At 34.8% G+C, this 27,105-nt stretch overlaps 1 long non-coding RNA gene across 1 annotated transcript; it reads right to left on the bottom strand.

Moving 5' to 3' along the window:
• Nucleotides 1-20,081: 20,081 nt before the first annotated feature.
• LOC129272921 (uncharacterized) lies at nt 20,082-26,807 on the bottom strand. The gene is made up of 3 exons (XR_010295343.1): nt 26,410-26,807; nt 23,183-23,299; nt 20,082-22,642 (listed from the first exon to the last, which is right to left on the bottom strand). It is a non-coding gene; the product is annotated as an uncharacterized LOC129272921 (long non-coding RNA).
• Between the last annotated feature and the right edge of the window lie 298 nt (nt 26,808-27,105).

Below are 27,105 nucleotides of genomic sequence, written 5' to 3'. Positions count from 1 at the left end.
TCTCATATCATTTGTGGATTAGTTGGTTTCCAGACTTAACATGTGTTTCTTTTTTTTTCTCCTTCGCTAACAACAACAATAATGACGATAATAATAATGATAATAATGATAATTGTAATACTATTAATAATAATATTAATAATAATAGTAATATTAATAATAATATTAATAATAATAATAATAGTAAAATAGCCTTAAAAACGGACATACTGAAGCTTTTCGACATGCACTCATCAGAGTAAAATCGCATGAATGTCTAGAACGCTAGAGCGAATCAATATATAATAGAACCGAACGAGACAATGGGCTAAACGACGAGCTGTGATTGGCTATAAAGGTAAACAATAATTAATAGTAATATTAGTAATAAATAATAGTAAGTAATAATGATGCTTCTTGTAAAGCATATTTCACATGATATAATGTCCCTTTGCACTTCCAAAAGGACTTGGAAATCAAGGAACTCTAGAAAAAAAAATTAATATTACTTATTTGTAACCTTCATGTATTTGTACATGGCATGAGTGGTATGGCCTGTTTAAAAAAAATGGCTGTCATATTTAATTCAACTGAGAATCAATCTTATAATGAAGTTTTCCTTACAGGAAAATGATTGATATATGTGTATTGCAAGTAAAAAAAAACACTGATTGAATTTCTGATTGAATTTTCTTAGTTGACAAGTATTAAATCCCCAATTAATTTTGTATCATGTTGTGTCTTTCATGTTATGAAAAAAAAAATAATTCCCATCATTATGGGTTACTTATTTACAAATATTTACTTCTTGCTCTATGTAGTTATGTATGCAGTGAATATAAAAATTAGCACAGTTATGATAATTATGTAATTACTACTTTACAACTCCAAATGTAAACACGATAATGATACAGTTTTCTGGATAATGATTTAAAAGTTGTGTGTTCTGGCTTTATACAGATGAAATTTCTTTGTAGATAACTTGGCATATCAGTAGGTAAGATTGAATTGAGTACATGTCATAAAATTTGTGAGCCTCTTTCATCAAAAGGTGTACTGTACGTACATCATGGAAATGTCATATATACCCATTGTCAGTGCTGCATGAATTTTATAATGGAATGAATTTTGAAATGTTAAGTTAATACAATAGCAGAATATACTGATAAATTTCAAAGTGACTGATGGCTTCTGGGCCTTTTCAGAATAGAGTTCCACATTGTAATATTTATCCAATGTACTCTATGTACATGTAATTAATGCTACTGGTATACTGTACAAAAAAAAATGCCCCCACTCACCCACACTCTTTCACCCTCCTTAAATTGGCAATGTGGTTGATAAAGAATCACTTTTCTCCCATGCAAATTTTGCTAATTTCTTGCTTTTAAATATATTCATCCCTATTTATTTTTTGTCAGTCTCGGTCCATTTTAGGTTAAGAAACTTCAAAGAAAAAAATCCAGGAATGATTGAAATATGCTGTAGTTGCCAATTTGAAAATTCAAAGCTGATCAGAAGCCTTGAGCTTGTTTTCACAAAGTACCCTAAGAGGCAAAATTAATGATTTTTTCAGTTTTGATTATTTTGTTTTTATATTTCAACTTCAATTTCAAATGTCTGAAATCTATATAAAAATATAAGTCTTTAACAATTTCATTTCCTAGTAGATATTGGACTGTCATGGTATAACAAAAATCAATACAGTCACATTTTAACCCTACACAATAGCTTTTAAACACATTTTTCCCACTAAAATAATTTTGGGATGGTTCTTGATAATGAGGACAAAGTGATTCTCTTAAATTTGAGGTTTAACAAATTTATTAAAACTTCCATGCATGTATGTCCTTAGTCTGTAGTCTGAAGTCCGCTTTAACTTGTATATCTATATTTCAAAATTATGAAAACAAAAAATGTCAAAATTTGTTTATGTTGGATGTTTCTTATGCATACTTTATTCTTTTCGCTTGATGCAATGGTCAATAAATCTATTCGATTATTATTTCCTGACAGCTGTGAATGACTTGAATGTCAAATGAGCTAGTAAAACTGACCCATGAATTGTTAAATATTTTTGTGTCAATTGGTTACCCCTACACAAACCACAACTTTATGGTAGAGTTTAAGTGAAATCAGAGTTCAGAATATAGTCCTTTAAGTCCAACTCCTCTGGTAACCTGTTTTTGTTGAAATAATACCATATGATCCTCTTCATAACATTTTGTTGTAATATACATAATATGATGACACGTGGATGCAGTCTTCAGCAGTTAAATATGATTAAATATATAGTGTATCTATCAGACTCCTTAAGCACTGTAGTCTGGACATGCCATGGTATTACATTATCTCTGGGGTCCATAGAGTGTCGTAATGAAGACAAAAGTAATTAATAACTGTATTTTGTAAAATGAAAATGTGAGTCTGAGCATATCATGGTGTTAGATTCTTTCAACACTGGGGGTCAATACAACGTTGTTATGATAGAAAGGTAGTGATTAATAACTGTGTAATGTAAAATGCATATGTGTCCATGCTAGGAAAATGAAAATGTATATGATGTCTTGTTCGTTTTGGAACAAATAATTGAATAAAGATTATTATTATGTGAATAATAATGAATAAAATTGTGTATATTGAGATAAAAATGAATAAATGTGATCGATTTGTTTATTCATTCAAACACCCACTTGCTTTGAGGGTCATGTTAAACCAATATACCTTCTGAAATAGCATAAGTAATTCAAGAAAAGTCCATACTCTTTAAAAAATGTACTTTTGTTAAGGTACATTTACGCAGGAATTTCAATACATAGGCATTCTTTTTTGCCAATGAATAAACAAGAAATGGCAACGCTTTTTTTTATAGGTGGATCCAAGTCAGTTATGTATACTTCTAAGTTGATTTTAAAAATTACTTAAAATTCCCCATTTCAGTTTTATCATAAATCTCGGCAAGCGATTTGCGCTCGCACTGTTAAAAATATATGTACCCATGCATCCTATTCATGATTAAAAAGTGCTTAAAGTGTCCAGTTTTCAAGTTTTATTATCAACAAAATTCGCGCTTTCATAAGGCTTATTAGATATATAAATAAGATAACATATCTATGAATTCCTAATAATTACATTGTCCTTTTTTTTCAGAATGGAATATCGATGAGTTCATCCCGAGTTTAGGAAGAGGAATAGGAAGGTAGTCAATATCGTTCATATCATGACAAAATGTCCTTAAAATGTCCCGATCCTAGGTAAAAAATAAAATGCTAACCGTAACTACTTCACAATTTACCTATATACACAGTGCTTGAAATAATGCTTAAATTGACCCTTCTTCAGATCGGAAGATCACTTTTTTTCAGCTCGCGCTTACATTATTGATTTCATAGTAAAATAAATCTATTTAGAATGCCCAGTTTCTAGCTCTAAATCTAAAACACCGTCGCACGCATGTAGATACACAGCTTGTTCTTCATTTAAAACGCGCTGGAATTATCCACTTTCGCGCTCCAATTATTATTGTAGGAAAATACCAAATTACCCATCCTTTTCATGATTTACAAAACATGAATAAGTGTCCAAATTTTAGGGCTAAATCTCATTTTCCCCACTCGCGCTTCGCGCTCGCATCGATTGTTTAGTAATATATACCTATCCTGTTCATGATTACAAAAAGGGCTAGAATGTCCAGTTCAAAGGTCGGGGTGACAAAATTTTCCAGCTCGCGCTTCGCGCTCGCAGTGATTTTTATATACGCATCATGTTCTCTTAAGACAATTTTCAGAATACGGCCCCAGGATCACAAATATTGATCAAAATATTCAATATGGAATGATGATACATTATTTTTTGCCCCCCCCCCCCATCTAAAAAAATGGATCGACGCCCCTGTTCAAAACGTTCAATCAGTGAGGAATGGGTGTTGCGATGAATATCTCAATTTTTCGAGTCATTCCCGAGATATAGATTTAAAGGATTTATGCGCACTAAAATATCCCAGGAAAATATTTGCTTTGAATATATTTGCTTGCAAATATTGATCTAGCCCCCCCCCCCCCTCCGAAAAACACTTAAATTCATGCGCCGACCTTAATTATTATTACAAATTTCCCATGTAGTTTGGAGCAAATGAAAAATGGATTAAAAACCTCAATTTTGGAACAACAAATCTAATTCCATTACTTTTATCGCGAATTATATTTATATTCGTCTATATACGTGCGTCTATCGCGGCCGGGGGTATCTTTGTTTGTTTTGAAACGTTTTTTTTAATTCATAATCAAACAAATCATACATGCATCACAAAACATTGCAAGACGAAATGAATATTGCAAATAATTATTAAAGGTAACACTTACTGAAAATTACACAATAACATTATAAAACATTGTTAAATACATGTACATACTTGAAAAAAAAAATTTACTCTAAATCCCGCTCTAAATCAATCTGTTCCAATTTCTGGAGATGTATTGCCAATTAAGGTATTCCTCTCTTGTACAATCTTATATTCCTGCCTTGCAGAATAAATCTCTTTTTAAACTATTAAAATACTGTATTTAAACATTTTAGCATACTATCAATCCCTAACAAAGTGTTCTCCAATTCTTTTAACCGTTATGTCCAATATTTTTCCAATGTGCTTGAACATTTGGGCAACTTTTAAATAAGCTTCAAGAGTCAACTTCTTGATAACAAAACGAACATTAATTTTGTTAGATGAAATATTTGTGCCAGTAAATAACCCCGTAGAGCTGTTAAAACTGAAATTCCCTAAGTTTACATTGCACGGTACAAAAACGAGGTCTCATAAAAATATGCCGAATTTGTTTTACTGTGAACCTGAAGAAAAAATCCGATTGATTTTATGCATGTCATCCGTCTTTTTTAAACCGTTAATAATTGCTTAACAGATCTTGTCTAGTGTTACATACTTTCTTCCCAATAGTTCTACTGAGAGATATGGTCGTCATGGGACTGATTACTTTGTGAATGAACGTTTCCACCCAATTGGCAGAGAATTATATACCATATATTTTCAAAATATCATTAGAGTCCAAACCGCGGTTTGAAAAGTAAGATACTGGCCTTCAGTGGCCGTTTCCATCAATTAAATGAATAAGTTTAAATATGTTATCAGTATAGAGTTTTATATCAAATACCATTTTGCTATATGTTTGTTATTAAGTGTTTGAAACACATGCAATCATTCTCCTTTGTCCTACATTCCGTGCCAAACATTTCAACCTGTTATTTTTCAACATAGAATCTTGGTAACTTTGCTTTGATCGATCTTGGCGGTATTGTTACATTGAAAAATGAACACACCACCAATTGATTTGCATAAACTATTTAACAGCGTTTTCCAAATCTTTTCATCCACATTACACGTTTGTCATGAGCCATTTACTATTTATAAGTTGTTTCTCTTTTTGACGAAATACTATTTTGTTTTTGTTTATCTGCCTATATTCCTTGAATTGTATATATTTGTTTTGTATTATTTTGTACTTCTTGTTTTGAACAAAATGTTGGCGAATGCCAGTGACGTTCCAATAAATTAAAATCAATTCAATTCACGTTGTACTTTAATTAACAGTTCAGAATTTGTTACTCGTAAACCTCCATTTTCAGTTTTGATACATTGTGTTTCTTTTTATTTTATCTTGTCCATTCCAAATAAATTCGAATGTGCAATTCTTTCTATAAACCCACTTCGGGACAACAATCAAAGATGAGATAAATCAGTTGTGAAAGCGCATAAATTTTTAGAAGATGAATTTTCCATAATATGGTCAACTCTCTTTGCTTCCACCAACTCAATAACTTTGCTTAATATTTCTTTGTAGTGTAACAGTAAATTTTGCTAGGTTTATTTATAGAACATCGCGTGCCGCCAAAGTTGAGATCCAACGTCAAGTTGATGACTTACTTGAGCGTAACATCAGTCCGGCAGCCCAGGAGATTTATTCAACCGAAAGCCGGACAAGCAAATGACCCCATAGCTGGATGGCATGGACCCTGAAGTTTACAAAAATGCATTGCTGCCGGGTTTTCCCGCCGAAATGACGTAATCTATGACGTCACTACAAAATGGCCCTATTTCACCATTTTTTTGACCTAGCTTCTACACATAGCATAAAGTCAAGGGAGAATATCTCAGCCAAACCATGCTTGTTTTGTATGAAACTTTCAGAATATATTGTTCAAGTAGAGCAAAAGAGACATGCAAAATTTCATGAACAGAAATTATTGTTAACATATGCAAATTACGTCATAAAATTTGCATCTCATTAGTTTGAGAGATTTCTTGCATAAAAAATTGTCGAAAATAGATTCGGAATTTTATTTTCTTTTTTAGTGTAATTTCTTTGATATATTTCCTGTCAAGCATAATACCATTCTCTTCATTTATATCTCTACTTTTAGAAAATATATGTCAGTAATTGGAAAAGACATTATAGACTGTGATTTCAGCCCCCTATTCAATATGGTTCGCACATAGAGATCGTACGTTTTGGGCCTATTTTCAGTTTTCACCATTGGCTCAACCTCCCCGCGATGACCAACCCCTGACATGCCAAACATCTACCGCATCCCCTTCTGCGGAAAATCGAACTTTGATTTTACACCCGAGAGAAGGAACTCAACCCACTATAAGAACTAGATCTGGTCGCTCTATTAAGAAACAATCAAGATATAAAGACTATGAACAAACATTGAACCGGATCGATCAGCCAATTCTTACGACATTCGAATGTACAGCCTTTAATAAAAAAATGTCATCAACAGAAGATTTATTCTACGCCAGTTGAATACAGACTTTGATAGAACATTCATCGACGGAAGAATTATGTGATGAGAATTTTCTACGGCAACACATCCTTTTTTTTCATCGATCAGAGAATTTCCTACCGATGTAATTTGTGTTTTCCCTTTTGGATATTCACTAGAAGGAAAATACATTTGCAGTCATAATTACTTGTTTGAAGTTTGGTTTTTTTTAATCTTCTTTACTTAAAATTAAACACATTTAATGTTTCAACAAAGACAAAACAAAACGAGTGCAAGAAATATTAAAGTGGTATATTTTATGGCTTTAAATGATATGCTCATAGAACTTATTTTCATTTTACCTCGATTGGAAAAAAAAACACCTTAATACGTAAAAGATTGAAAATGGAATCAGATATAAAAAGCAGCAATCGGATTTCATGATTGTAATGCAATTTTGACTGCACTGTATTTACCCTCCAGGAATGTGTTGATACTGCATTTCAAGATTTTATTTCTTTAAAAAAAAATGATCTTGGCAAATTTTGAATGCAAAAAAAAAGAGTTTTCTTTGAATGATATATGCATTAATGTCCTTCTCTGACTGAGATAACATCTATATGAAAGTGGCAAAACAATTGGTTAAAAATATCTTCAAATCAACGGATAAAAAATTGTTTGGCAATACTTTTGATTGTAATGTAGATTTCATGAAAATTTACTCTCAGTCACTCTCGAAAAAAAATGAAAAAATGCAATGATATTGAAGATTGGATTGTTTCGTACAAGAAGAATTCAAATCTTGATCTAGAAACTTAGAAAGTATTCAGTTGCAGAATTTATAGTACATATTTATGTGAATATTCTTGAAAATATCATTTTTGCAACTAGCCATACTATTGATTAACTTGATTTTGCCATGACGAAAAACCTCAATTTGAGAACACTATACCCCAGTTTTTTCACCAATTCTCTTCTCCAAGTACTATAAGCCCGAACTGCCCCAAGCATGAAAGCAATTTAAGTATCAAAACACCTGTTTCTTGACCTCGGTCCGAAGATAACACGACAGCCCAGCACATACGATCACAGCAGGGGACCACACACGATGGATTGCAACGTGTCTAAGAGCCTGCTATGGAGTTCCGTGTATACACGCGGTGAAGTGCAACTTTTTTCTTCTTTCTTCCTTCCTTCCTTTCTTTCTTTCTTTCTTTCTTTCTTTCTTTCTTTCTTTCTTTCTTTCTTTCTTTCTTTCTTTCTTTCTTTCTTTCTTTCTTTCTTTCTTTCTTTCGTTCTTTCTTTCGTTCTTTCTTTCTTTCTTTCTTTCTTTCTTTCTTTCTTTCTTTCTTTCTTTCTTTCTTTCTTTCTTTCTTTCTCTCTTTCCTTCTTTCTTTCTGTCTGGCTGTTTTTTTTTTCGAACGTTAGGACTGTATCAATGCGCGAGTGAACGGCATGCATCCCATATTTTCTTGCTGGACGGACATAAACTATGGGATGCATCGCAGCGCTGAGGGCGGTCCCTGCATGCAAAGCATACCGTAATTTTCATTCGCTTATTTTCCTTATTTCGAGGTCGATTTTCTTCATTCGAAATTGAAAAAGGACTAATATTGGATGTCTGAATACAATATGCCTTTGAAAACGTGATTAAATATCGAATACAATAATTTCATTCCGAAGGTCCTTCTACAGGCAGAGAAGTCTTACGTAATAGCACAGCTGTTGTTTATCATTTCGTCCTTGGCTTTACTGGCCTGTGGAGGTGAAATTGAAACAACGGGGATTACCTGGCCAAGATGGGTTTATCGGGGCTTGGAAAAAACCGCAGTTTGCGATCCGAACTGCGGTGACGCCTCAAATGGGGTATTTTCGTAATGGCACACAAAAAAAGCAAATAATTGTTTTCGTTGTATATCAAATATGGATACTTGATTTTGGAAATACAATGAAACCAAAAAAAAAGGAAGATTTTATATCTCTATTCCATCAAACACGAAACAGTATGTTTGGAAAATGGAATGGAAATCGATTTTGTTATTAAAGACAATTTGAATCTTAAAGGAAAAAAAGCAAGGACAAAATGTTTACGAAACAAAACTTTGTTGGTGATTTGTTTGTTGATGCATGATCCATTTTCGCTTACGGCGTATATTTTTAATTTTTTTCCCTTTTGGACAAGCAAAGCTTTTTAAGGATATTGGTTTTCAATACTTGTGAAAAAAAAGGAATATATGTTTAAAAAAAAATAATAAAGTGATTTTATTTAAATTCACAAATATCGCAAGAAATAAATTAAGTTTGAAAAAAGAAATGGAGAAAACTAATTGTATATTCGAAAATGCTTATGCAACAACAATATGCTGATACATATTGTATTACTATACACGTATAATATTTGTGCTCTTGCAACTAACAGTCAGATGGCCATTTGTATAGTTAATACTGATTTGAATAATTCTTATTTCTCTTCGAAAGAAGTATCGAAGTCGAAACTATACATTTTTTTTCATTCTTTGAAATCGTCTGTTTAGGGATGACCGCTATAAAAGAAAGTATTAATTACTTAGATTGGGTTTGGACATTTGGAAGTTCTGCTGATTGTTGCAAAAGTAACGACTTATTTATATTACTGTGAAGAGTTAAAATTTAAGGTTCCTTCATTATTTTTGTTTATCCTCTTGAATTTTTGGCCTAAAAAAATTCATGCTAGAAAGAAAACATGAATCGAAACTTAAAGAACTTGGAGTGTATATTGAAAAATGAGGACATTTTTAATGAAGAGGGAATCTTATGTAACAGTAAATTTTGCTAGGTTTATTTATTTAATCTGTACTCTTACATTTGGCTTTTCATTCTTTATATTGTTTACATTCAACTTGTTTATTTCCATTCCAACTCATCTCATCCTTCTTTCCATCCTCACAATCCACATACATTGTCATGATCTCATCTTTCATTCCATCTCCACAATACATCTCACATAGCAACTAGCAGGTTCATTGCATTTCATTCTTTCATTCAGTTTCCCCTCAGTCATGCTTCCTGGTTTTCCATTAGCTAATTTCCACTCCACATGGTCTTATTGTTTATTCTCATTAGGATTCAGTTTAACTCATGATCACCCTTCTCTATTCTCTGATTGGTTCTTATTTTTAAATATGGTTAGTTCATTTTATAGTTCATACCATTTTCCTTGTATTTGATTGGTTGATTTCGATGATTATCCAATGTGGGTACATTGGCAGAACTTCCCACTCAGAAGATTAGATTGGAAAGTAAAGTGAGTGCTGATCTGGACTTCATCGTGTTAAGTTCTAATTTATTCTGTGTTCACCCTATCTTCAGTTTAATGATTTTAGTTTAATTTAGTTTAAGGAGAGCTTTGGAGATTGAATTTACAGGAGAGCATAGGAGACTGAAGTGCAAGAGTTTATGATTTTGGATCGAGTGTACATGTTACAGTAGTTCATTTCTTCTTTAACCTTCACATCCATGGTAAAATATATTCCCAAAATCTTCAAGACCGTGACTATTTTACCATATCGGTGGAGGTGCGATCGACCAGTTTGTGGCTCTGACCTGGAGAATTGATTCACAGTTTGATTCGCATTTACGATTAAAACTAAAAGCTTCTTGGTTCCATCAGACAAAGTAAGAATGAGAGGTAGATGCATAATTGGATCACAAACCATGGACCTACACAAACCAATGCCAGTCAACAACTCTCAGAAAGGCATTACGTAATACCCTATTCATTGCAAAATTGCTTTGAAAAACGAACGACTGAGCTGCAGATGCCATATGCATTGGCATGACTACATTATACGTTATAGTCGTGGTGAAAGTGCTCGGACCAAAAAACAGGTGCTTCAATACCAGGGCTTTAAAAATGGTTCTGCATTATAATAGCGGTAAGTCATCTTATTATGGCTTTATTTCTATCATGACTATGTGAGTACATATATATTACCTTATTACCGGATGTACTGGAAAAATGCAGAAAGCTGCAGCCAAGTTTCCGGTAGGCACTTATGATCCAAGTTTGAAAGGAGACTCGTAAAATGACGTCAGTCTCGCCGATGAATATTCATTAGATCGTGGTCGTGCGTGTTCAATACACACTGCGTGCAGGCATGCAGATAGTTACTAGTATACTGCGAGGAACTTTGGCTCCAGAGACAAGTTGTCAAATAACGTGTGTGTGTGTGCGTGTGTGTACCATCGGGGTAGTATACCATGCTGTCTAAGACTTCAAACGCGTCGGAGAGAGTGCATGGCAATTCGGTAAAACGAAGTTTCCGATATAAAGAGATAATAAAATAACACTATGTACAGTACGCCCGGGGGGGCCACTTACATTGACGAGTGGATACCATGCGCGACCAAAAAAACACGTAAAAGGGATGTCTTTTTCAAGAGAGGGCACGTTACGTACGTAACGTGATAAGGGTGTCAAAAACACAAAAATATTGAAAAAAGGGTATCTATTTCCAGTACGTTGAGAGGCAAATGTCAGATCAGGGGAGGCAGGAGTACAATCAGGTTTTTTTAAAGGGAAGAATAGTGTAGAATAAAAAGTACTAGCCAAATGATCTAGGTGAGGGAAGTGAACAATGATGTTTTTTTTTAAAAAGAATGAATATACCTTACCTGAATATTATGGTGAAGCCAATTTAAAAGGAGGTGAGGCAAGTTTTAATGGAGGTTTTTAAAAAGAATAAACTGTATTATGGTGAAGCCAATTTAAAAGGAGGTGAGGCAAGTTTCAATGGAGGTTTTTAAAAAGAATAAACTGTACTACAATTATGGTGAAGCCAATTTAAAAGGAGGTGAGGCAAGTTTTAATGGAGGTTTTTAAAAAGAATAAACTACAAATTATGAAGCCAATTTAAAAGGAGGTGAGACAAGTTTCAATGGAGGTTTTTAAAAAGAATAAACTGTATTATGGTGAAGCCAGTTTAAAAGGAGGTGAGGCAACCCAGGACCAAAATCCAGTTAAAACCAATTAGGGCAAAACCAATTGAAACCAGTTGGCCAACTGGTTTCAATAGGGAAATTGGAACAACTGGTTCCAATTGAAAACCAGTTGCCAATTGGTTCCAGTTAAAAACCAATTGAAAACCAGTTGCCAATTGGTTCCAGTTAAAACCAATTGGGCAACTGGAACCAGTTGGCAATTGGTTCCAGTTGTTCCAATTTCCCTATTAAAACCAATTGAATCCAATTGGAGGCAACTGGTTTCAATTGGTTCCAGTTGAAACCAATTGGAGGCAACTGGTTTCAACTGGAACCAGTTGAAACCAATTGGTTTCCAACTGGATCCAATTGGAACTTCCAGTTGGAACGAACTTAATTAGTTACAAATTAATTAGCATTTGCAGTAACTATTTCTCATGCCAACACAGAAGCAGTGTTATATGTCTATTAATACCAATGTAAAGGGCATTGATAAAATACAGACTTTCATGTATATATATTTATATGGAAGATCTTCAAATATATGTACTTTTATTTGATGTAATTTGGTAACAGTTAGTGGTGTACTAATTATCCTTTAATCTGTTTTAATTATAATCTATAACATTTATGAACATGGTTTTCACTGCTAAGTATTCTAAATACTAATCTTTAAAAAGTGTGGTACTTGAAATTGTAAAGAATTAAATAGATACATTGTTAATGATGATTAATCTCATAAAACATTAATCTGTGCACACTGGCAAATAATATGCAAATTAACTGGTTTCAATTGGATCCAGTTGGGTAACTGGAAAATTTCCAATTGGAAACCAATTGGAAATAATTTCCAGTTACCCAACTGGTTCCAATTAGAATTCATTTCCAGTTACCCATCTTTCCAGTTAGAAGTCATCTCAGTTACCCAATTGGTACCAGTTAGGATTTCCAGTTACACAACTGAATGGTTCAAGTTAGGATTTCCAGTTACCCAACTGGTTCCAGTTAGAAATCATTTCCAGTTACCCAACTGGTTCCAGTTAGGATTTCCAGTTGCCCAACTGGTTCCAGTTAGAAATCATTTCCAATTGGAAGTCATTTCCAGTTACCCAACTGGTTCCAGTTAGGATTTCCAGTTGCCCAACTGGTTCCAGTTGGGATTTCCAGTTACTCAACTGGTTCCAGTAAGAAATCATTTCCAATTGGAAGTCATTTCCAGTTACCCAACTGGTTCCAGTTAGGATTTCCAGTTGCCCAACTGGTTCCAGTTGGGATTTCCAGTTACTCAACTGGTTCCAGTTAGAAATCATTTCCAGTTGGAAGTCATTTCCAGTTACCCAACTGGTTCCAGTTAGGATTTCCAGTTGCCCAACTGGTTCCAGTTAGAAATCATTTCCAATTGGAAGTCATTTCCAGTTACCCAACTGGTTCCAGTTAGGATTTCCAGTTGCCCAACTGGCCAGTTGGGATTTCCAGTTACTCAACTGGTTCCAGTAAGAAATCATTTCCAATTGGAAGTCATTTCCAGTTACCCAACTGGTTCCAGTTAGGATTTCCAGTTGCCCAACTGGTTCCAGTTGGGATTTCCAGTTACTCAACTGGTTCCAGTTAGAAATCATTCCCAATTGGAAGTCATTTCCAGTTACCCAACTGGTTCCAGTTAGGATTTCCAGTTGCCCAACTGGTTTCAATTGGTTTCAACTGGAAATTGTTAAATTCCAGTTAAAACCAATTGAAACCAGTTGAAACCAATTGAAACCAGTTGGAAATCCAACTGGTTTCAATTGGATTTTGGTCCTGGGAAGTTTTAATGGAGGTTTTTAAAAAGAATAAACTGTATTATGGTGAAGCCATGCAGTTTAAAAGGAGGTGAGGCAAGTTTCAATGGAGGTTTTTAAAAAGAATAAACTGTATTATGGTGAAGCCAGTTTAAAAGGAGGTGAGGCAAGTTTCAATGGAGGTTTTTAAAAAGAATAAACTGTATAATGGTGAAGCCAGTTTAAAAGGAGGTGAGGCAATTAAGTTTCAATGGAGGTTTTTAAAAAGAATAAACTGTACTACAAATTTAAAAGGAGGCGACGCAAGTTTTAATAGAGGTTTTTAAAAATAATAAACTGTACTACAAATTATGGTGAAGCCAATTTAAAAGGAGGTGAGGCAAGTTTTAATGGAGGTTTTTAAAAAGAATATAACTGTATTATGGTGAAGCCAATTTAAAAGGAGGTGAGGCAAGTTTTAATGGAGGTTTTTAAAAAGAATAAACTGTATTATGGTGAAGCCAGTTTAAAAGGAGGTGAGGCAAGTTTCAATGGAGGTTTTTAAAAAAGAATAAACTGTACTACAAATTTAAAAGGAGGCAACGCAAGTTTCAATAGAGGTTTTTAAAAAGAATAAACTGTATTACAAATTATGGTGAAGCCAATTTAAAAGGAGGTGAGGTAATTAGTTAATGGAGGTTTTTAAAAAGAATAAACTGTATTACAAGTTATGGTGAAGGCAATTTGAGAGGAGGTGAGGCATGTCTACAATGATTTTTTTTAAAGAATGATAAGTGTAGAATATAATTCAAATGATGAAGCCATCTTGAGAGGTGCATGAGGCAAGTCTTCAACGAGGTTTCTAAAAACAATGAATAGTGAAGAGAAAGATCGCAATTGCTTTTAATAATCCACAAAATTAATTGTGTAGTTATTTATTTCATGCAAATTGCTATTAATTGATTATGCTCATTTGTGCATAATTATACTATACCTATTCCTCTAACTCCCTAAATAAAGCTCCAAATGTTCTAATTTTTGGTTTAGAAACTCTTTGTGGTGTTCTTCGATAATGTATTTCTTGTGTTTTTACCTTTGTATTGCATTGTTTTTTTTCAACGATGCTCGGACTCTTTTAACAGCATAAAATAAATCAGTTTAGTTCAACAAAACTAAAAACAATTAGGCATTCATGAATTTTGGTTGAAAACACATATTCCATTGACGTGGTACACAAATATCACAATTTTGAGCCATTTTTGTCTGATATGCACTTACAAATTGTTTGGTAATTTTCAGAACCCAGTACCCGGGCTTCGCAAAACTGGTCTCAAAACATGCAAAAGACTTTTTTTTTTAATCGCAGAGCTCAGAGCCCCCCCCCCCCCCTGCGTAAATAGGTTAAGTTTGCATTAATTTTGAACTTTTCCATTCCCAAATACGTAATATCCCCTCCCCAAAAATGCAATTGTCACTGAAATGGAATATACATAATATATTTTTTAATAAGCCATATTTGCAAAATAATCATCATGTCATCCTTTGTCAACAAAAAATCTGTACATGTCCTCTGGAAGAAAATAATACCTCGGCCGCCTATTAAATTCTAAGTTTTTATTTTGTAAGTATTTTACTTAGCAATTTGGCTGGCTTATCAAAATGCTTAAACTTGTATGCAGATCAGATCTCAGAATTTACCTTATCCAAATTGAACTAAATACTAATACCCATTGTGATGATATAAATTTTGAGCCAAATAGTGCCAAATGTGTGAATGTATTTCTGTGCGTATCATTTTTGTATATGTAGACTTAAGTCTAGTAGATGGCTGACTTACATTTAAGCAAAATATTTAGCCAAAAAAAATGCAATTGAATACCAAAGATGGATAAGTATTTTACTTTTGCAAAATACTGAGTAAAATATACTTGAAATTGTGGCTTTAAGAGTAGCATTGAATACCGGCCCTGTTCCTCATCATCATTATCATCCCACTACCACACCAGTTTCTGCAGCACAAACTTTAACTTTCATAGGTTGAGTCCATTTCAAAGCCAACACTCTCACTTTAACTTTTTTCTCTTATAACATGACGTCCACACACTGCCAATCACATCCTTACAACACCAACTGTCAGAGGACGACAGAACTGCAGTTACCATAGCATTACCCCCAAAACACCACTCAATTTTGAATTGATCCAAATGAAATATGACTGTGTTGCACAAAAAAAAGCTATGTAGTCATAGTAGATTTTATTGACTTGTACATTCATAAGGCTATGCATATATTTTGAGTAATTGTTGTGTTGTCTACAGTGATAGTTGGTACCCACTGTGCTTATGGCCAACTTTGGTAAAGGCATACATTGAATAAACTTTTATGTACTGAAAATGATGACAGAATATATTCTAAAAAAATAACATTACAAATGCATGACAGGTAATACAACATATTTCAACATGAACTATTTCACAATTTGCCAACATGATGACAATAAAAACTAAACTTAAAAAATAGTAGAAGCTGATGTTGGATGGAAAAGAATATTTTGTCATACAGCTTGAAAGACATTACATATGTATGCCTCACCTCCTTTTAAATTGGCTTCACCATAATTTGTAGTACAGTTAATTCTTTTTTTAAAACCTCCATTGAAACTTGCCTCACCTCCTTTTAAATTGGCTTCACCATAATACAGTTTATTCTTTTCAAAAACCTCCATTGAGGCTTGCCTCACCTCCTTTTAAATTGGCTTCACCATAACTTGTAATACAGTTTATTCTTTTTAAAAACCTCCATTGAAACTTGCCTCACCTCCTTTCAAATTTGTAGTACAGATTATTCTTTAAAAAAACCTCAATTGAAACTTAATTGCCTCACCTCCTTTTGAATTGGCTTCACCATGTACAGTTTATTCTTTTTTAAAAACCTCCATTGAAACTTGCCTCACCTCCTTTTAAATTGGCTTCACCATAACTTGTAATACAGTTTATTCTTTTTAAAAACCTCCATTGAAACTTGCCTCACCTCCTTTCAAATTTGTAGTACAGTTTATTCTTTAAAAAAACCTCAATTGAAACTTGCCTCGATCACCTCCTTTTAAATTGGCTTCACCATAATACAGTTTATTTTTTTAAACCTCCATTGAAACTTGCCTCACCTCCTTTTGAATTGGCTTCACCATAATTTGTAGTACAGTTTATTCTTTTTTAAAAACCTCCATTGAAACTTGCCTCATCTCCTTTTAAATTGGCTTCACCATAATTTGTAGTACAGTTTATTCTTTTTTTAAAACCTCCATTGAAACTTGCCTCACCTCCTTTTGAATTGGCTTCACCATGTACAGTTTATTCTTTTTTAAAAACCTCCATTGAAACTTGCCTCACCTCCTTTTAAATTGGCTTCACCATAATTTGTAGTACAGTTTATTCTTTTTTTAAAACCTCCATTGAAACTTGCCTCACCTCCTTTTGAATTGGCTTCACCATAATTTGTAGTACAGTTTATTCTTTTTTAAAAACCTCCATTGAAACTTGCCTCGCCTCCTTTTAAATTTGTAGTACAGTTTATTCTTTTTAAAAACCTCAATTGAAACTTGCCTCACCTCCTTTTAAATTGGCTTCACCATAATTTGTAGTACAGTTTATTCTTTTTAAAAACCTCCATTGAAACTTGCCTCACCTCCTTTTAAATTGGCTTCACCATAATACAGTTTATTCTTTTTTAAAACCTCCATTGAAACTTGTCTCACCTCCTTTTAAATTGGCTTCACCATAATACAGTTTATTCTTTTCAAAAACCTCCATTGAGGCTTGCCTCACCTCCTTTTAAATTGGCTTCACCATAACTTGTAATACAGTTTATTCTTTTAAAAAACCTCCATTGAAACTTGCCTCACCTCCTTTCAAATTTGTAGTACAGTTTATTCTTTTAAAAAACCTCAATTGAAACTTGCCTCACCTCCTTTTAAATTGGCTTCACCATAATCACTGGCGTAAATCCGTGTTGATGGGTGGGGGGGATGACTGAAATATTTTGGCATTTTTTTTGCAATCATATGTTTTTAGAAATGTCCACAGTGGCGTATCGTGGGTCACGGCATTGGGGGGGGGCACCAGCAAAATTTTTGAATCACCGAGTGAGCTAGTGCGCTAATGAGCGCGCGAAGCGCGCTCAGTTGCCAGTTATACTGACCTAATAGAGACATTTTAAGGACAATGTCATTAAACGGGTATGTATCTCACTGATCAAATAATGCGAGCGCGAAGCGCGAGCTGAATTTTTTTTATATTCACACCTAAAAAGGGACATTATAATCAAATTTGTGTAATCATATGTGCATGTCTCGCTAAACAATGCGAGCGCGAAGCGCGAGCTGAAAATTTAGATAATTCAGACCTGAAGTGGGGCATTCTAAGGTTTCTTTGTAGGAATTAAGTAGGACCATATACGTATTTCATTAACCAAATGATGCGAGCGCGAAGCGCGAGCTGAAAATTTTTGATATTCAGTTCAGCTAGAAGAAGGGAATTCTAAGGACTGATTTTAGGAATTCATGAAGAGCAGGCATATCACACCAATACACTAATGCGAACGTAATCACGGACAGGAAATATTTTATATATACGAAGACCTTAACATGGAGCAATCACTTTTTGAGTCATGAAAAAGAAGCATATGTCACTACATAAAACAATGATAACTCAAGTGCTAGGAAATATATTTGGTTTATATTGACTTGAAAAGGGGATGTTTTAGTACAACAGGATTATATATCTCGTGAAACAGACAATGCGAGCACCAGGCCAATGAAGACGTAGGCCCTGGGCAAATTATGTTTCATAAAGTTATGATACAAATGTTTCTTATGTATAATGTAACATAACATAATTATAATATAATATAACATTATAATGAATAATATTTTCTTCTTTCCCACTACGTTTCTCTTCCTTTCTCCCTCTTTTCTCCTTTTCCCCCTTTCCCCGTTTTTTTTGGTCAGCCGATGGGGGGGGGGGGGATGTGCCCCCCATGCCCCCCGTGGTTACGCCACTGTATGTCCATATGGCAAATACCCCTCCAATATTATTATCTGTTTTACCCCATGATGGTCTAATGGTTTTATTAAAGATTACATTAAAAAATTTTTGACATTCCATCTTATTCCCTTCCCATGCAAAGACCCCAACATTGATGAATTGGAAGAAATGGGGGTTTCTCTTCAATTTTATAATAAGGACATAAGTATTTCGTTTGGAAATGGTGAACTGGCTCTTTATTTGCATTTTATGATTCAATAATATTGTTTTATTTGTTAAGCGGTATTTTAGGAAGAATTTTCACCAATAAAACAACTATCTTTTGTGATTTTTTTTTCATTTCTTTCGTAAAAAGTGGGGGGGATGTTTGTACAGGCCATCCCCCCCTCCTCGAAAAGTGGGGGGGATATATCCCCCCCATCCCCCCGGGATTTACGCCAGTGACCATAATACAGTTTATTTTTTTTAAACCTCCATTGAAACTAGCCTCACCTCCTTTTGAATTGGCTTCACCATAATTTCCCTTATAAAAAAAATTGAATGGTATACCATTGAAATACCATACACCATACACCATTGAAACACCATTGATATACCATTGGAATACCATTCGCACAGCACCCATCATACACCAATGGTATACCATTCAAGCCCCAATGGTATACCATTCAAACTAATTTAAATAATTGGGACGTTACTATTACCATATTCATGAGCACCATTTACCATTCATATACCATTGATCAAACACCATTCACCATTGATCTACCATGGCCACTATAGACAGGTTTACCATTGACCACCATTCAGCCACCATTCACTGGCCTACCATTTACCATTCAGCCACCGTTCACTGGACACCATTGGTCTACCATTCACCATTCGCCTACCATTCACCATACACCGTTGACCTACCATTCACCGTACACCATTCGCGTACCATTCACCGTACACCATTCACGTACCATTCACCATACACCATTCGCCTACCATTCACCATACACCGTACACCTACCATTCACCGTACACCATTCGCGTACCATTCACCGTACACCATTCACCTACCATTCACCATACACCGTTCACCATTGCCCTACCATTCACCATACACCATTGACCTACCATACATTGTACACCATTGGCCTACCATACACCGCACACCATTGACCTACCATTTACAGTTCACCATTGGCCTACCATACACCATACACCATTGACCTACCAATCACCGTACACCATTGGCTTACCATACACCGTTGACCTACCATTTACCGTACACCATTGGCCTACCGTTCACTGTACACCATTGCCATACCATACACTCTATACCATTGGTCAACCATTCAATTTACACCATTGGCCATACATTATAGACCACAAGTGTACTGTGAATGGTAGACCAATGGTTTACACTGAATGATAGTTAGTAGACCAAAGGTGTACAATGTATAGTAGGCCAATAAAGTACAGTGAATGGTAGACCAATGGTGAACAGCATATATAGCTCGGGTTAATGGTAGGTTTGATAATGGATTAAGTATGCACAAGAAAAAAATGATGAAAACAGTTATTTCAAGAACGTCAAATGTTTTTACTATAAGAAGTTTAAGTACAGCATAAATGGAACACAGTATTCACAAGTATAGACTTTATAATTAAAGCACATAAGTTATGAATATATATGACTTTGCTCCTCGTTGACATCTATACTCTGTCAATCTTGGTATCTAAAATAAACATGTATCAAGACAGAGTTTAATTGAAAAGCACAACAAATTAATAACATTTCCAAGAATAAACATGTTCTCTCTGATGGCTTTTTACGTGGATTGAATACTTGGCAAAACCACTGTTCTGCAAACAAACCTGATACTTGTAATACAATAACCTTGATTTTAAATCTGTTGCGTGTAATTGCCTTCACACAGCTACTTCAATGACATTAATAAAATATTTTTTTTACTAATAAGTTCAAGTACAAAAGAGTAGAACCCAGTATTGACAAGTACATGTATGGCATAAAAGCACCAGCATTATGAATACATGTGACTGCACGACTCTACAAGAGGTCAATGATTGCACTCCACATAGATGTTATGTTAATCTTCCTATAAACAAATCTAAATGTAAGACAGAGTTTGGACAACAAACTGATGAACACCAAATTTCGAAGATTAAACTCAAAATGTGTGATAGCCTTCACATGGCCAAATGATTAAAGGAAAAGAGTACCAAACTTAGAGGAAATAAATATCCCCAAAAGGGGGGGAAAATAGTACCCCCATAAAAATAGAACCTCCTAATATTTCTCTATTTTCTTTTCACCTAAAAGATATATCAAACGGCGTGTTTCTACATAGAATCGTTAAAAGGTATTACCCGCGTAAGTATCCAGAATCCCGGAAAACTTTCCTGTAGAATTTTGTAGAAACAGACGCGATGCAGTTTATTGATAAACTGTTTCAAGCAAAATATGGTTTCTCATAACCATCTCTGATTCTCTGAGAGGTGGTTATTGCCATGTTAATCCGTTTAACTTTTCTGTAAAAACACACAGCAAAATAGCGTATCGTGTCTGGCGGAAGTGCTTAATCCCGGAAGTGCAATTTCGCAGTAAATAAATTTGCACATTCTGGCCTTTTCGATCTCGCCAGCTGATCGTGCAACACGTATACCTGCTACATTGAGTGAGATCTACCACAAATTTTGAAAATTTTCCTAAGAAGATGCAATTTTGGACATATGTACAATGCAACGTGAGGTTATAGGTTGAATTTTCCAATTTCCGCCGTATTTGCAACGTGAAAAGCGAGTTAATCAGATTATTCGGTTTGTAGAAGCAGGTTGGTTTAAGGGCAATAAGGTTTTTCGAGTCCGGAAAAGATAAATCCTTTTTAATGATTTTCTGTAGAAACATGCCAAAAGTTTATCATAAATACATTAAAGATACATAAAGAAATAAATAATATCTATATCAAAAATAGAATATATAGAATAATAGAATAATAAAGAATATATCATGAAAATAGAAAAAAAAACAAGAAAAATAGCGACATTTTTAAAAAATATTTTGCAAATCATATAGAAAATAATTCTTAGTAGCACATCTATTTTTTAACTATTTCCCATAGTTCAAATATACAAGATTCCCACTTATTTCTTTTTTGTCTATTTTTGTTGTGTTGAATCAGATGAATAACTCAACTATGTGTGAGAAATAATATAATTTTTGTCTTACACAGTATATCAGTAGTCAATCGTAATTTTTTACAACCTAGCTTGGACAAAATTTGAATTCATATAATACAAAAAAATATATAAATTGGGATCTTGTATATTCATGAGGACTTGCAGAGAACAGTTTTACCAAAAAATAACAACTTTAATTCATCATAATGTCGTTAATCCTCATTCAATTTTGATGAAATTTTCATTTTTTTTTTGTCTGATGTACTCTTTGAATTAAAATCACATAACTTTCAGTCTAGAGTACCTAGCCCTTCAATCAAATGGGTTGGACGACCGGTTACATTTTACATATAACATAGTTATAAGGAGAATGAAGGGGACCATAAAAAGAAAGCATGAGGAAAGGGGAGATTAAGGTAGGAAGAGAATTAATCAGAAAAGCATAATGTTGACAATTTCGTAAAAATCTGATAACAAAGTCTTTGATTTGAAGGTTTAGCAACATTTTGGGAAAAATTACTGGAATGTGCACATGATCGTCAGGAATATGTGTTAGGCTTATGTTATAAAATGAAATCATAATAATTTCATATTTTCGTACACGTGTGTATGATATGTCCCACGTAGCATAAAATGATTTCAAGCAATGCATGTGTTTACATTAAATAAATCTTCACTCCACTTTTTAGTTCTTGGAGGTCAAAATGTGAATAAACATGACTTCTTGTTATAAAATACAAAAGAACAAGTGGGGGTATGACATCAGCTTGTTAACTGTGGGTGCGTCGTGGTCTAGTGGTTCTGACTCTCACCTTTCAACAGAGTGTCGTGGGTTTGAATCCTAGCAATGGTGTTTTCCTTCAGCAACACATTTATCCACTGTGCTGCACTCGACCAAGGTGAAGTGAATGCGTACCCGGCAAGATTAATTTCTTGCAGCTGTAATAAAAGAATATGGGATGAAAACAATGCAAAGGACAGTATGTCAGCTACGGGTTCAAAACATCAATGCTTGTCGTGCGTGCAAGCTTTCTTGAGAAATTGATATATTTTTCTAAAATATCGAGAAATTTGCATAATACACTACCCTTCAATTGAATAGTACCAATTAACAAATATCAACAAAACATTTTGTACAATATGATAAAGAAATTCATGTTTAACCATAGATTAGCAGAAAATAACCCATTATATTAATGGGAGGTTGCCCAAATGATGACAAATACCATACCACATGCATACCTGGGCCAAAGTGTCCACCCCCCCCCCCCCCCCGCCAGCATATTGATTTTTTTTCCAGGGGGGGGGGTGTTAGAAAGGACGTGTAATCCTATAAATGGGGATGACATTTGGTCTTTTTCCGTATTTTTACCATTCCTCACAAGTTTTTTTTCAGCTATGCCACTGCAGGAGTACAATCTGTTTTATTTAGTGAAGCTTTGCAATTTTTTCCACTGAAGTGAATTCTTACACAATTACCTTTCACAAACTCCAGTTGTTTTCTTGTAAACGGTTTTCTGTGTTCAACACCTGTAGTTTCCTTCCCAGATAATCCTGGACCATCTACATTATCGTCCAGTGTATCCGTCGTCCAATCTTAAATGAAATAAAATCAATTTGAGTGTTGGAAAATATGCATGTGCAGATAAAAACAAAAATATAATACTAATATAGTAAAACTTTCTTTAAGCTCCAAAATGCAATGATTCACTCATATACAGCATCATGATAATTTTTATTTCAACATATGCAGCAAATTCACTTGAAAATATGTTTGAAATTGATGTCACAGAAATAAAATTCCCCCACCAAAGATTTTCTGTGTGTGCATGCTGGAAATATATAGATCAATATAACACAGTTACTCTGCTGCGTAACGTGTTTTGATCAGCAATCATGTAGATATGCAAGAGAAAATTATCTAATAGAAAAAGAATGATCTGAAGTCATATTTCCAGAGCAGCAGTTTTCAAAAGGTAGGCCTAATCAATTAATTGATAACATTCAATATGATTTTCTTTTCTTGGTATTGACAATCACAGTAACGGATCCAGATGGGCACAATTGACCTGTGCCCCCCCCCCCCCCCCTTGAGAGCAATAGTCAATGGCCCGAATTAAAAAAGGTGGTTTTTAAAACCCCGGTTGAGTCCATGTTTTATGGAGATTTCCTGTATAAATTAAGCTTATTTACAGCGTATATCAAAATATGTCCAATACTGATGCGCGCTTTTGTCACAGTGCGCCAAATTGACGCCTGTTGCCGTGGTTATCCACGCTATTTTAATCACGAGTCCACTGTTTTGAATTAATGAGTCCACTCTTCAAACAGTGGACTCATGAATAAAATAGCGTATCTAACCATGGTAACGGGCGTCAATTTGGCGCACTGCGACAAAAGCGCGCATCAGAATTTGACATTTTTTATACACGCGCCAGATACGTGCTAAATTAAGCGTAATTTATACAGGAAATCTGCATACACCATGGACTCAACCGTGGGTTTTCAAAACCACCTTTGTGAATTCGGGCCAATGTGTTTAATATAAATATGGCGTCCTTACACAAGTGTGTCCCTCCTTTTGAAAGTTACAGCAAATATTTCTAACGGAAATATATACCGTGTTTACACTTAATCGGCTTTTTCATAGCGTGTAAAACACGATTAACTTGCATCGGCTCGCGGTTCAGAATCAGCAATTTGCACCACCAAAGTAGTAGGTTCAGAACCGCGAGCCGATGCAGAATCGGCTTTTTTACTACGTGTAAACAGAAAGCCGATTCTGCATCGGCAATTGGTGCGCATTTCATTTACTTTACCATTGTGACATAATTGTAAACGCACGGATCCAGCGTTGTCTTTATTATGACGTATATTGTTGGTGAGCGTATCAATTAAGGTTTTTGACACGCGAGCTGATTCTGCACCGCAAGCTGTAACAGCGTGTAAATGCAGTGCAAGATAAACCAAAAGCCGATTCTGCATCGGCTTTTGGTTCTGAACCAAAAGCCGATCAAGTGTAAACACGGTAATTGTCTCATACACAAGTAAAGATCTCTTTTTTTGTGCTTGTTAAAGCATGGACCTATTACGAATGGACATTCAACGAGAGCTCTTTATGACCACCACCTGTTTCCAGCTGTCAAAATCGCTGTCTAACCCTTAACTTTCTCTTTACGCGGTTTTTACGACGACCGCCCGGGGCGATTGTTTACACAAGCTCCTTTCGGCCAATGATCGTCACCGATCGATCACTGGCCCTCTTTCGACCAAAGACGGTCATGTTTTAGCCCCTACATTACCTAGAATGCAATGAGCGATTCATATCCGGTTTTTCAGTACATTATTTTAGGCTGTCTATAATGTGCGATTGTCGTCTGACCATAAAAAAAAAATCCCGTTAAATTTCAGTCCATATCAAAATTACGGCACAGCAACGCATGAGGATTCAAACAATGACGTAGAGATCGAAGCCGATATACAGCTGTTCCCGATATTCGGAAAAGCGGTTGGCATATGGACATTCAAATGCAATTCAGACTTGATATGACATTTGAGAACAACATTTGGTGGTGAATTTTGCTCGAAGTTGGTCGGTGCGAAATTAGCGCCCAATCCCACGGAAAAATCCCAAGGAAAAAATTCAGAAATTGTGATTTTAGTCAGCTGGCATGGCTGAGTTCAGATTAGCATAGGCCCTTTTTTGGGGGGATACATTTACATATACATGTAAACTACAAATTTTGATTACAAACGTAAAAAACTATGCCAATTTTTATATTTTAACAAATTATATCGTATTCATATGTAATAAATATTCTAAAAAACCTTAGGCCTAACCAAGAAGATAATATCACATAACTCACTAATACCAAAATCCCGCCATGTTTTCAGAACACTTCTTGATTTATCATGGAATATTTCTCTGCCTCAATTTCTAAAATATGTTAATTCCAAACAGTTGTAGGTTTTCTCTGAATAATTATTGCAGTCTCTCTAGAAAAATTGAATAGGAATCGTTTGTCACTCTCTCCAGTCACAGTTCCGCACACAAAGTGCACATTTTACCATTGAAATTGCATGCGCAATAAGTGGTGTGTAGCTTTTTAGGGCCTGCGTAGCCTTTAAGGCTTTACTTTATGTTTTAAAATTTAGTACACCTTACCATGTTTCACCTGAATACTACCATGTCCATGTCATCTTAATTTACCAACATTAACAAATTATAGGCCTCATTCCAGAGCAATATTTTTCGGCAAGGTTTCCATTTCAGTGAAACAATGTCAATGTTGTGCAGTAACCAATGGCCTAATTGACACTTTGACAGTCAATGTCATGACAGTACTGCACTGTACAGCATTAATTTAACAAGTCATTCATTCATAAATTCATACCGGTATTCAGAGATGGTTTTGTAAAACATTGACAATAGATATCAGGCCCTACGAGCGAATTACTACTCAATGACAATGCTCGGCTCAGCTCACCTCAGCCAATACAAAGCATATTAACGCACCCCATAATCCATCTCGCCAGAGACAGGCGTGTCCCGGCCCGCGCCAACGGGGCAGTGGCGGTACGGTGGCAGTGAAACCCCGTGGCAGTACAACGACATCTAACAGTAACACTAACAGTAACATTCTAGAAAATCAGGCCGAGCCACTAACTACGAAAACAATATCAAAGAAAATTGTTATCTAACTTACTGTTTAGCGTATTCTGCGAATGAATTTGAAGTCGTTGTCCGAATCTGACCTGTGTTCCTTTAGTTTATGATGAATTATAGAAGGACTTCTGAACAGCAAAACAGTGGTTGATCGGGTTCTTTTTTCAAATATTGCAATTGGCGGTTACATGCGTACGTGCGCGCGCGCGTGCGAGAACAACACTTACATACATAGAGCGAGCTAGCTAGCAGCGCAGCCAACACATCCCGATATTGGAGGGGGGGGGGGTAAATCAAGACCAAATCAGGGGGAGGGGGCTTCTTAGCCAAGATACATCCCGATATGGGGGAGGAGTGAATTGCATGTAAGACCAAATCAGGGGTGTCTTTTTCTTGATTGGTTCTGGGTTGGCAATTAACCATGCAGTCAATTTTTGCCACTGCTTGGATCTTGGCTTATCCTTTGAAAGGATCTATGAAAAAAATAATTTTGCTCAATTTTTTTCTGTTCTATAATTCCATGTCTTTTTTTTTTTTTTCATTGTCTTTTTTTCTTTTTCCTTCTTTTTTCTGTGCAGTCTTTCTTCTTTTCTTTGTCTTAGTCTTTTTCTTTTCTTTTTTTAAATTTATTTTTCTGTTTTTCGATATATATATTTTTTACTTATTTCTTTTTTCCTTTTCTCTCTTTGTTTAATTTCGCTTTTGTTTTGATTGCAATTGAGAATTTCATTCATTA

The sequence above is a fragment of the Lytechinus pictus genome, chromosome 12 (assembly GCF_037042905.1).
Source record: "Lytechinus pictus isolate F3 Inbred chromosome 12, Lp3.0, whole genome shotgun sequence".
NCBI lineage: Eukaryota > Metazoa > Echinodermata > Echinoidea > Temnopleuroida > Toxopneustidae > Lytechinus > Lytechinus pictus.
The sequence above is the reverse complement of the archived record's forward strand: the minus strand, read 5'-3'. Positions and strand labels throughout refer to the sequence as shown.